An 11567-nucleotide genomic window follows, 5' to 3' on the forward strand; every position below is an offset into this window, starting at 1 on the left:
CCTGTCCTCCAAGTATCAGCGTGTCCCTGTCCTGTCCCCCAAGTGTCAGCGTGTCCCTGTCCTGTCCTCCAAGTATCAGCGTGTCCCTGTCCTGTCCCCCAAGTGTCAGCGTGTCCCTGTCCTGTCCTCCAAGTGTCAGCGTGTCCCTGTCCTGTCCCCCAAGAGTCAGTGTGTCCCTGTCCTGTCCCCCCAAGTGTCAGCGTGTCCCTGTCCTGTCCCCCCAAGTGTCAGCGTGCCCCTGTCCTGTCCCCCAAGTGTCAGCGTGTCCCTGTCCTGTCCCCCAAGTGTCAGCGTGTCCCTGTCCTGTCCCCCAAGTGTCAGCGTGTCCCTGTCCTGTCCCCCCAAGTGTCAGCGTGTCCCTGTCCTGTCCCCCAAGTGTCAGCGTGTCCCTGTCCTGTCCCCCCAAGTGTCAGCGTGTCCCTGTCCTGCCCCCCAAGTGTCAGCGTGTCCCTGTCCTGTCCCCCCAAGTGTCAGCGTGTCCCTGTCCTGTCCCCCAAGTGTCAGCGTGTCCCTGTCCTGTCCCCCAAGTGTCAGCGTGTCCCTGTCCTGTCCCCCCAAGTGTCAGCGTGTCCCTGTCCTGTCCCCCAAGTGTCAGCGTGTCCCTGTCCTGTCCCCCAAGTGTCAGCGTGTCCCTGTCCTGCCCCCCAAGTGTCAGCGTGTCCCTGTCCTGTCCCCCCAAGTGTCAGCGTGTCCCTGTCCTGTCCCCCAAGTGTCAGCGTGTCCCTGTCCTGTCCCCCCAAGTGTCAGCGTGTCCCTGTCCTGTCCCCCAAGTGTCAGCGTGTCCCTGTCCTGTCCTCCAAGTGTCAGCGTGTCCCTGTCCTGTCCTCCAAGTGTCAGCGTGTCCCTGTCCTGTCCCCCCAAGTGTCAGCGTGTCCCTGTCCTGTCCCCCCAAGTGTCAGCGTGTCCCTGTCCTGTCCCCCCAAGTGTCAGTGTGCCCCTGTCCTGTCCCCCCAAGTGTCAGCGTGTCCCTGTCCTGTCCCCAAGAGTCAGCGTGTCCCTGTCCTGTCCCCCCAAGTGTCAGCGTGTCCCTGTCCTGTCCCCCAAGTATCAGCGTGTCCCTGTCCTGTCATCCAAGTGTCAGCGTGTCCCTGTCCTGTCCTCCAAGTATCAGCGTGTCCCTGTCCTGTCCCCCAAGTGTCAGCGTGTCCCTGTCCTGTCCTCCAAGTATCAGCGTGTCCCTGTCCTGTCCCCCAAGTGTCAGCGTGTCCCTGTCCTGTCCTCCAAGTGTCAGCGTGTCCCTGTCCTGTCCCCCAAGAGTCAGCGTGTCCCTGTCCTGTCCCCCCAAGTGTCAGCGTGTCCCTGTCCTGTCCCCCCAAGTGTCAGTGTGTCCCTGTCCTGTCCTCCAAGTGTCAGCGTGTCCCTGTCCTGTCCCCAAGAGTCAGCGTGTCCCTGTCCTGTCCCCCCAAGTGTCAGCGTGTCCCTGTCCTGTCCCCCCAAGTGTCAGTGTGTCCCTGTCCTGTCCCCGAAGTGTCAGCGTGTCCTTGTCCTCTCCCCAAAGTGCCAACGTATTCCCAATCCAAGTCCAATACAATGTATACATCCCACCTTGTACTATGTATTCCAGAAGCCCACAATGCAAGATAATCCCAACCCCAAACAGTATCCCCCCCAATAAGATGCATTCCCAGTCCCTAAAACACAACCTATACTCCAATGCAGTGTATTCCCAGTCATTCTGTACAGCTCACTCCTGCGCTGCTATAAATATCCTCCGTCAATGATGTATTCCCAGTGTTCCCGCACAATGGGCTCCCAACCCCCAATATTGATGGCCAGCGTCACTGTATGGATGACACTGGATAGATGTATAGGACCACACAATGATCCGGAGGACACGCCTGACATCTCAGATTTACTGCACTATAAGGTTAGGTCAATGTAATTGGAAGGTGCCACATGTCTGGTGCATGGACCTGAACAATGGCTATAACATAAGATATAGCGCCCCTGACCCGTCTGTATGACATTCAGGACCTACTGACCCCTCCATTCAGCCTGGTGCACCAGTGTCTCAGATCACTGCCATTGAAATGCTTAAAGGAAACCTACCATCATGGATCTACATCTTAAGATAGATATGGTGGCAGGTTCATCTAGAGCAGTGATGGCGAACCTATGGCACTGGTGCCAGAGGCGGCACTCTCAGCCCTCTCTGTGGGCACCCAGGCCATCACCCCAGCATGAAGTTCACCAGACAGAACTCAAAGAATCTTCCTACAGGATCTTCCTACAATGATAGGCGAATTTGCCCTCCTCCTTTCAACTGCATTGGTGTCTTTAGGAGGCTGAACAATTGAAAGTTGTTAAAGAACAAGGAAAAATAAACTATTGCTTAAATTTCTGTGCTGGCACTTTGCAATAAATAAGTGGCTTTTGGTTGAAGTTTGGGCACTCAGGCTCTAAAAGGTTCGCCATCACTGATCTAGAGTATAGCCCCAGGCCCTTTTTAGAGCTAATCCTTTAGTCCCCCATAAGTTTTCTAATCTTTTATCTCCCTAATATGCAAATTTCCTGAGAGGTTACTGGGGCTTGGAGACTTCTTGGTTCCCCTCTTGACGGAGGTATTCAATGAGTGTCTTTCCTCAGGCTCTCTGCCGAAGTCAATGAGGAGGTCTGCCCTGATCATCCTGTCAAAGGGTAAGGACCGATCTTGTATTGAGAACTGGCGTCCCATAGCGCTTCTCAATACGGACAGAAAGGTTTTGGCAAAGGTGCTGTTTAATCGGCTGGTGCAGTTTGCACCCCTGCTCCTTTCGGGGACCCAGCGGGTTTGTCGATTGGCTGAAGGTTTTGTATAGAAGAGCAGAGAGTTTCTCGCTTGTGAACGATTGGATTGACCGCTCTTTTGAGGTCGGGTCTGGTGTTCGCCTGGGTTGTCCTCTGAGCCCAATACTGTATATGTTCGCGATCAACCTATACCTTAGGAGGGTTGATTGAGTGGTAGCGTATGCCGATGATGTCACCGTTTTTGTGTCCTCGCGAGGGGAGGCGCAATGGGTGATGTCAGAGGTTGACCGCTACTGGGTCCAAGATCAACCGGGATAAGTGTGAGAGTCTCTGGCTGGGAGAGGGGGATCCAGGCTTTGATCTCCCAGACACTCTTCCAGGGCCCCAAGACTCTGCCAAAGTTCTCGGCATCGAATTTGGCCAGGGGGATTACCCCATGCAAAACTGGGACGGCAGGCTTAAGATCGCCGCTCAGAGGGTGGACCAGTGGAAGGGTTGGTCTTTGACCCTCAGGGAAAGGGTTAACCTTATTAAAACTTAACTGCTCCCGTTGCTGATATATCTGGGCAGTGTGTGCATGTTGCCAGAACCCCTCTGGACTCGGGTCTACAGTCTGTTCTTCCAGCTGTTATGGGGGAATAGGCTGAACCTAATCAAGAGGGAGGTTACTTACCGCACGAGGAGACAAGGAGGGTTGTGTATGGTCAACCCTGTGGTGTTCCTAGTGAATACCTTTCTTAAGATCAATATCGCCAACCTCTGGAAAGAGAGGGCTCCTCCGTGGGTATACTCCTGTAGGGGATGGTTTCGGCCTTTCTTCCAGGAATGGGAGACAGGAGGGCAAGTGAAGGATCTTCGCACACCGCATGGGCATCTTCCGGCTTACGCTACCCCGGTTCTGAAGGTGATTCGCCGGTGGGGTCTGGGAATGTGGGAGATCAGGACCATGTCGAGGAAAATCCTTGACAGGGGGGTTCTGTTGACCCATTTCCAGAAGCCTCTGGCCCTCAGGGATTGCCCAAGTCGGGATCTGGGGGTGGGTTTGAGTTTATTGAATTCCATCAGGATCCCCTTGAAGTTTTGGGACGTGACTTGGCGCTGCTTCCATGGAAAGCTGTGTGTGAGGGACAATCTGAAGTGTAGGAGCTCTGAGGAAAGGGGTTGTCCCCGGGAGGAGTGCGGTGGTCTGCTGGAGAGCATGGACCACTTCCTGCTTCAGTGCCCCTTTAACACAGAGGTGTACAACCGGGTGGGCGCTTCCATCCATTGGCCCAGGTTTAAAAAAAAAAAAAAAAATAGTGTCGCTTGACACACGCTTACATGCACCAGGAATAGGATGGTGAACTCCGGCAGACCTCGGCGCAGCAGCGACACCTGGTGGACATCAGGCAGACGACCTTAGTGAATCGCCGGAAGACCCGAATCCTCGACGGAGAACGCGCTGCTGGATCGCGACAGGACCGGGTAAATGAGCCCCCATTGTCTTGATAGCAAGGAGGGAATACAGCAAGGATTAACATTAAGTCTAATATTTATGTCCTAAAATAATTTTGACTTTTCAACCATTATATTTGTTGAACTTTATCCATATTGGCAAATAAAAGTCTTGTGCTTTTTTCTTATGTGTTTTTTTTTTTTGGCACATTGTTATTTTCATGTGTCCCTTTTATTCCAAATGGAGAAGACAATTAGGCTGGAAGATTATCCCATTCAGTCCGTATAGAAAAGAAACTATCAAAATACAAAGAGCACAGAAAAACGGCCAGAAAGCAGAGATTAAAAGAAAAAAAAATAATCATAAAAAACAGATTAAAACTCTGTAAATATTTCATGGACTGTAAAGACTCCTGTAATTGGGGAGACAAAAAAAAACCTAAGCGTGTCCTCGTCTAATGACAGTAATTGCCATTGGTTTTATCCACCATTGTAGACAGATTGCAGCCGCTCGCACTCAATAGATTCGCCGTTTCTGCAGACAAAAAGTTGCAACTGTCATTTCCTGTTTGTTTTCTAGTTTTTAAATCGGTTAAAAAATTCACCAAATCTTTTGACTAATTTCTAAAAGCTTTATTAGAGCTGAGATTCCAAGATACAAGAAAATTTTTTAACCGTCCGTCCATGGTGGTGTAAATATTATAAAGAGCCTCTAATGACCTCTGTTCTTGCCACCAGACCATGATGGCTCCTCCTCAATATACAGTGGCTCAGCAATGATGTCACATTGTCAGCTCTGCAGTTAGAGGCTATAGCAGGACAAAAACATAGGTCATGTGCTGATGGATGAAAACTTTACGATGAAAACGCTGCTAATGCAAATTATGACACCACGTTTCGCATCAAAAACCCTTCATCGGGCTTGTGATAATGTAGGATCTCAGCATAAACATAGAATAGGGTTCTGTATAGATGATTATGACTCAAATCAAGCATGAGGATGATAGCATGGACATGGTTCAGTGAAGGAGGCAGAAGACCTTGAGATGAAGACATGGTTTGTTCAAATTATGGAACAATGTTTTGCATCAGAAACTCTTCATCAGGCTATGGGTGATAATGTAGGGTGTCAGCATAAAACTAGAATAGGGTTCTGTGTAGATGGCAGATGACTCAAATCAAGCATGAGGATGATAGCATGATCCTGGACTCAGGTTCAGTGAAGGAGGCAGAAGACCTTGAGATGAAGACATGGGGCCACATGTATCACTCGTTTTTTCTGTTGTTTTTGCGCCTTTTCATTCAGGCGCTCCGTTTTTTGCGCCATTTTTGCGATTAAACGCCAAACTAGCCGCGCAGCAAAAATAACCACCTTTCCCTCATCTATCTTACCAATCCAGATGTTTTGCTGTGCCTAATGATATTCATCACTTGCAACGTTTTCATTTAGGTGCAAAAACGGGCGCAAAAACACTCCAGCCCGAAGGTGGCGTTATCTGAGAAGAAAGCACTGAGCCCCTTTGCAGAAGAGCTCATTTCTAGCAGCAAAGCTCAGCCAGACACTGGAACAGATAATAGATACATTAGATACACTGCAGACACTGGAACATATAATAGATACATTAGATACACTGCAGACACTGGAACATATAATAGATACATTAGATACACTGCAGACACTAGAACATATAATAGATACATTATATACACTGCAGACACTAGTACATATAATAGATACATTAGATACACTGCAGACACTAGTACATATAATAGATACATTAGATACACTGCAGACACTAGAACATATAATAGATACATTAGATACTCTGCAGACACTAGAACATATAATAGATACATTAGATACACTGCAGACACTAGTACATATAATAGATACATTAGATACATTGCAGACACTGGAACATATAATAGATACATTAGATACTCTGCAGACACTGGAACATATAATAGATACATTAGATACACTGCAGACACTGGTACATATAATAGATACATTAGATACTCTGCAGACACTGGAACATATAATAGATACATTAGATACACTGCAGACACTAGAACATATAATAGACACATTAGATACTCTGCAGACACTGGAACATATAATAGACACATTAGATACTCTGCAGACAGGAGCTGCAGACTCTATTTACAGTTCATCACCTTCTATTTACAAAACATTCTGCAAAACCTGAGCTCAGAGCAAGAGAGAAGAGAACTTTGCAGAATGTTGCAGATACTACACACAAGTGTCCCCCATGTAATTCTGCAGAGTATCACCAGTGTTTCTGATGGGGATACTGTGCAGAATTACAGGGGTGCCATAGGTTCGCCATCACTGCTCTATGGTGACACACTGTGTGATCACAAGCCAGATGAAGGGTTTTTGATACTGAAATGCTTGGTTAGGATTATCATTTGCATCAGAGAAATTGTTAATGAATTACATTGACCTGAAGAAGGATTTATAAACCTGCCAATCTTAAACCATCGCCCCCTTCTTCAGCAAACTGAGACCGATCCAAAGAACTATGGAGGAGGAGACTCTTTTGCTTGGGTTGGATAAATTTAGATGGACATCTAACCAAAATCTCTTGATATTTTCCATACAGTACTGATTGCAATACTCTTGGAACCAGAGAAGGGCTCCGGGGGTGTTACCAGAGCCCCACCATGCTGTAGCTTCACCATGCTGTTACATTGTCTCCCTTCCAATTCTGCTCACTCGCCACTTTCCCCAATCCCTTTGTGTACAGCAGGCAGAGGGAGGGTTAGGTGCTCCTGCACAGTGTAGCAGCCTGTGAAACTACAACAAGGAGGGACTCGGTTAAAACCCCCAGAGCCCTTCAGGCTCCTTTCATTTTAAAAGTTGATTTTAGAAGGGAGCAGGCCATGGATAACGAATATAAGAATGTTGTGTCCCCGGTTTATCATGAATGATTTTGATGGTAGACTTCCTTTCATTTGGTATTTGGTGGGAGTTATGGAGCTCAGGTTGACATTTTTCAAGGGGTTGTCCTAGATTATAAAAATGAATATATTGAATTTTAGAAACAGTGCCCCCCCCCCCTCTATGTCAGTTGTTTCAGGTATTGCGCCTCCATAGAAGTAGATGGAAATGAGCAGCACTGTTTTTGGAAGAGGAGGTCATATTGAACTTTATGTCCCTTTAAATCAATGGAGGCTGAATTTCCAGGATGTTTTTTTAGGAGTCGTAGAGGACCAACCTCTTATTATAAAGTAGTAGAATATTCTAGTAATGCACTATCATTTTTTGAGACGGGACTACCTATTTACTTCTCCAGCTGATGGGTTTGTCCACCCACAACCAAGTGGGGCCTGATTTATTATTATTCTGCTGAGGGTTAACCTTGGGGGCCATAATTTGAATCATGTCTCCATGACCTATTAGGACATAATGTACCTCTTAACAAGTGCGTCCCCATTTGCAGGACTATGGGGCAGAGTCCGAATGCCGCACTTTTGTCCATTTTGCTCCGAATTGCCCCAGGTTTTTAGCACCCACGATCGGATTGTGGCGCATCGTTGCCGACTTTCACACGACAGAAATCGGGCGGGCATGGCCATCGAACAACCCGACGGATTCGGACAAACCGCAGAATTTAAAAACGGAATTGTGTCGCAAGATCAAGCACTCACATGCACCGGGAAGAAGAAGGTGAACTCCGGCGGACCTCGGCGCAGCAGAGACACATGCAGGATATCGGGCGCACGATCTTAGTGAATCACGGCAGCTCTGAATCCTCGCCGGACAACGCACCGCTGGATCGCGACAGGACCGGGTAAGAAAATCTTCCCCTATGTGTGCCCTTCCTATGGAACTCCCACTTCCTATGCAACTGCCATTTTGATGCAAATTTGACGACTTTGTGGGTGGAGTCTTGTAAACGATCTATTAGGGCAGTGATGTCGAACCTTTTAGAGAACAAGTGCCCAAACTATAACAAATTGCCAACATGGCAATGTATTCAGTAACTTATTTCTCCCTGTTTTTCTTGCAGCTTTCAATCGTATTGGCGTCCTGAGGACACCAATACAGTAGAAAGAAGGAGGAGAAATTCCGATTTAATATTGTAGCTTCCCCGCAGGGTTCCTTAAACTGGAAGTATCACGGGGAAGGTGGCTCTGTCCACATCTCCTTAGTCCTCTGGCAGACCAATGCATAAATGTCGCTGATCATGGTCACGTCCTGGGTGGAGTTCAGGAGGAGAACTTTGTGCTGATGTGACAGCCTGGGTGCCCGCAGAGAGGACTCTAAGTGCCACCCATGCCATAGGTGTGTCACATATTGACATGAAAGCTTCGGAATGAAGAGTCAGTCTAGAATACGAATGGAGACTTCCACATCATGATTTGGTGGACCCTTCCATTTATTACATAGTAGGGGAAATAATCAGAGAGGTTCAACTTCCTCCATTCCGAGCTGAGATAATTCAATACCTATCATTACAATCTACACGTTTTTATGGATAACCCCCATCATCCTCAGGCGATCCGTAGTATAGAAAGGGTTACCAGGATCAGAAGGCGCCCGCTAAAGCCCATGTAACAGTGCACTCAGGGACAAAGAGCTAAATCATACATTCCCTTTGAAGTTCACCTAAAATACTGTGCGCCCTCCCCCCCTCTTCTCTCTACGGTCTCCGAAACAGCAGTGACACAGCAATGCAAATGACGGACACTGCTGGAAAGCATAAACAGCGGCTGCAGAAGATCCCGGCTGGGCGGAGGAGACCACGTCTCCACCATCAATCCTACGTGTCACGTCGCCCTCATCGCACGGTTTTGTGTTTGCATTTAATTCTCCTCGACCATCTTTCTGCAATTTTTTTTTTCCAATTTTTTTTTTCTTTCTTTTTGTTGTGCCTTTGATACATCTAGGATCTAATTCCAGATAATAAGGGGTTATCCACATCTCAGGAGCCTGCACCATGTAAAAGAGACACGTGATTTGCATTGTTAAATGGTATTTCCTCCCCTCAACCACCCCCCCCCCCCCCCCCACAATATCAACAAAGAAGGTGATTGATTTTATAATATTCCCCCTCCCGTTTTATAGCGTCATCCCTCGCCTCGGTGGGTGTGGTAGATGCTGACATTCTGCAAAAAGATTACAGTGAAAAAGACGCTCTCTGAAGCCGCTCGCCCTCCCCCTTCCTCTTCACCGACACGAACACTAGACCCAAATTGACGTTTATGCCTTCCCCCAAATACTAAAAATACTCAACCAGGTGTAAGAGGGATCTAGCCAAGGCTTCATGCGCAGATTAAACATGATCATCATTTACAAGGAGAGTTTTTTAGGGGATAAATCTAAAAGGAGCAAAAAATCCAATGTAAACCATGATGATACAACTTTTCTGGTATCAAGAACCCTTCATCAGGCGTAGGAAGTTGTCATGGACATGGATTCAGTATCGGTGCAGATGGTAAAAATCTTAAAGGGGTTGTCACACTGGCACACTGTGCGATCACAAGCCTGATGAAGGGTTTTTGATACTGAAATGGCGGGTTAGGGTTATCATTTGCATCAGAGGAGTTGTTAATGAATTACATTGACCTGAAGCAGCATTAATATAGGATTTACATACCTGCCAATCTTAGACTATCTCCTCCTTCTTCAGCAAACTGAGACTCATCCAAAGAACTATGGAGGGAGGAGACGCTTTTGGTTCGGTTGGATAAATTTGCCCATTTAGATGGACATCTAACCAAAATCTCTTGGGGGGACATTAATCATAGTGGGGTTTCAGGTTCGCCTATTTTTGCGCCTGGTTTGTTCTTCTTTTTGGCTCCTGATCTATGATGGATCTAGTTCTGCCTTAGTAAATGCACTTTGGAATTGTCTCATGTCCCATCCATTTGCGCCAAATTTGTCTCAGATTGTTAGATCCCATTTGTGAGCAATAATGAAAGGAGACTGAGAAAATGTGACAGAACGTTCAGGGCTTCATCTCTGCACATAAACCTATCATTGTGATGTAACTGCAGGGACTAAAAGTTACAGAGATGGAAGAAAAAAATTCTTGCTGAAATGAGTCTTTTCCTTTTTTATTATAATGTACAGTAAATGGCGTCTGATAATATTCTCAGATCTGTACAATAAGACAATAATCACTCCCAGAGATGATCCCATAGACAATGATGAAGTCCTTACTGGGGAAATGTTACATTATAAATCTGCTCCGAAGTATTTTCCATGTTGCATGGAGGGAATTCTTCATTTGGGAACCGAAAATGTATGTTTTTAGTAATGAAACGGGAAGTTTTTTGGAAGTGCAGCTGCTCAGAGTAGGTGCATTTTTTTGCGCCTTTTTAGGCGCAAATTTGTGATAGATCCCATGCAAACATCTGTATAGCACCTGCTCACTATGTCGGATAAAGCGCAGGGACTCAGAACCACTAAGTCCCGGACTTTGCTGTGCGCCAGAAAATGGCGCATAAATGCGGCAAATTAACGAGATGCGCCAGATTTTTGCGCTAAAAGACGCTCAAAACAGTCTAACAGACTATGATTAATGTCCCCCTTGATCTTTTCCAGACAGTACTGATTGCAATACTCTTGGAACCTGAAAGATCGTAGACAGACATCTGACATTCAGCCCTTTCTAAGAATCTGTGACAGACTACAAGCATGTTGACGACAATTTTGTGGTCTAGATATTGACTGGGTTCTCATAGATTCAGACAATTTCTCAACAAAAAAGGCCTATACGGCCTCACTAGAACCCATTTGTCAGGAATAGGGTTATTAAAATTAACTTTAATTGATATGCATTAAAAAGAGAAGAGGATGTAGAAAATATTAATGTAGGCAGCACTACCAAAAATTATTAAAAATCTACAGTCAGTGAAGCCCACAGTGGTAGTGCTGCCTACATTAATATTTTCTACATCCTCTTCTCTTTTTAATGCATATCAATTAAAGTTAATTTTAATAACCCTATTCCTGACAAATGGGTTCTAGTGAGGCCGTATAGGCCTTTTTTGTTGAGAGACTACAAGCATGTGACACTGGTTCTGTTCGAGGACCTCCCTGCCCTTTATATGATGACACCAAGTGTCTCCCTTAGAGTAGGAGACGTTTCTTCTGTGGTTTAAAGTGGGGTTCTCTATAATGTAAAGTTCTCATACTGCTTCTATAGATACCCTATTCTATAATGACAGCGGCAGTGCTGTGTATTGTAGAGAGCACAGCGATGTGTAATTATGTCATTGTACATGTTGTTCAAGATTGTAGCTTCTCCAAATGCCCTCACACTTCTGTGCTCTGTGCCAGTGTAAGTTGTTGCCCCTGGAGAGATGTGTCATCAAACCTTTATGTATGTTGTTATTTGCAGCAGGACTGTGAACAATGGATATGGATTCCA

This window comes from Engystomops pustulosus, chromosome 3 (assembly GCF_040894005.1).
Source record: "Engystomops pustulosus chromosome 3, aEngPut4.maternal, whole genome shotgun sequence".
NCBI classification, from domain to species: Eukaryota; Metazoa; Chordata; class Amphibia; order Anura; family Leptodactylidae; genus Engystomops; species Engystomops pustulosus.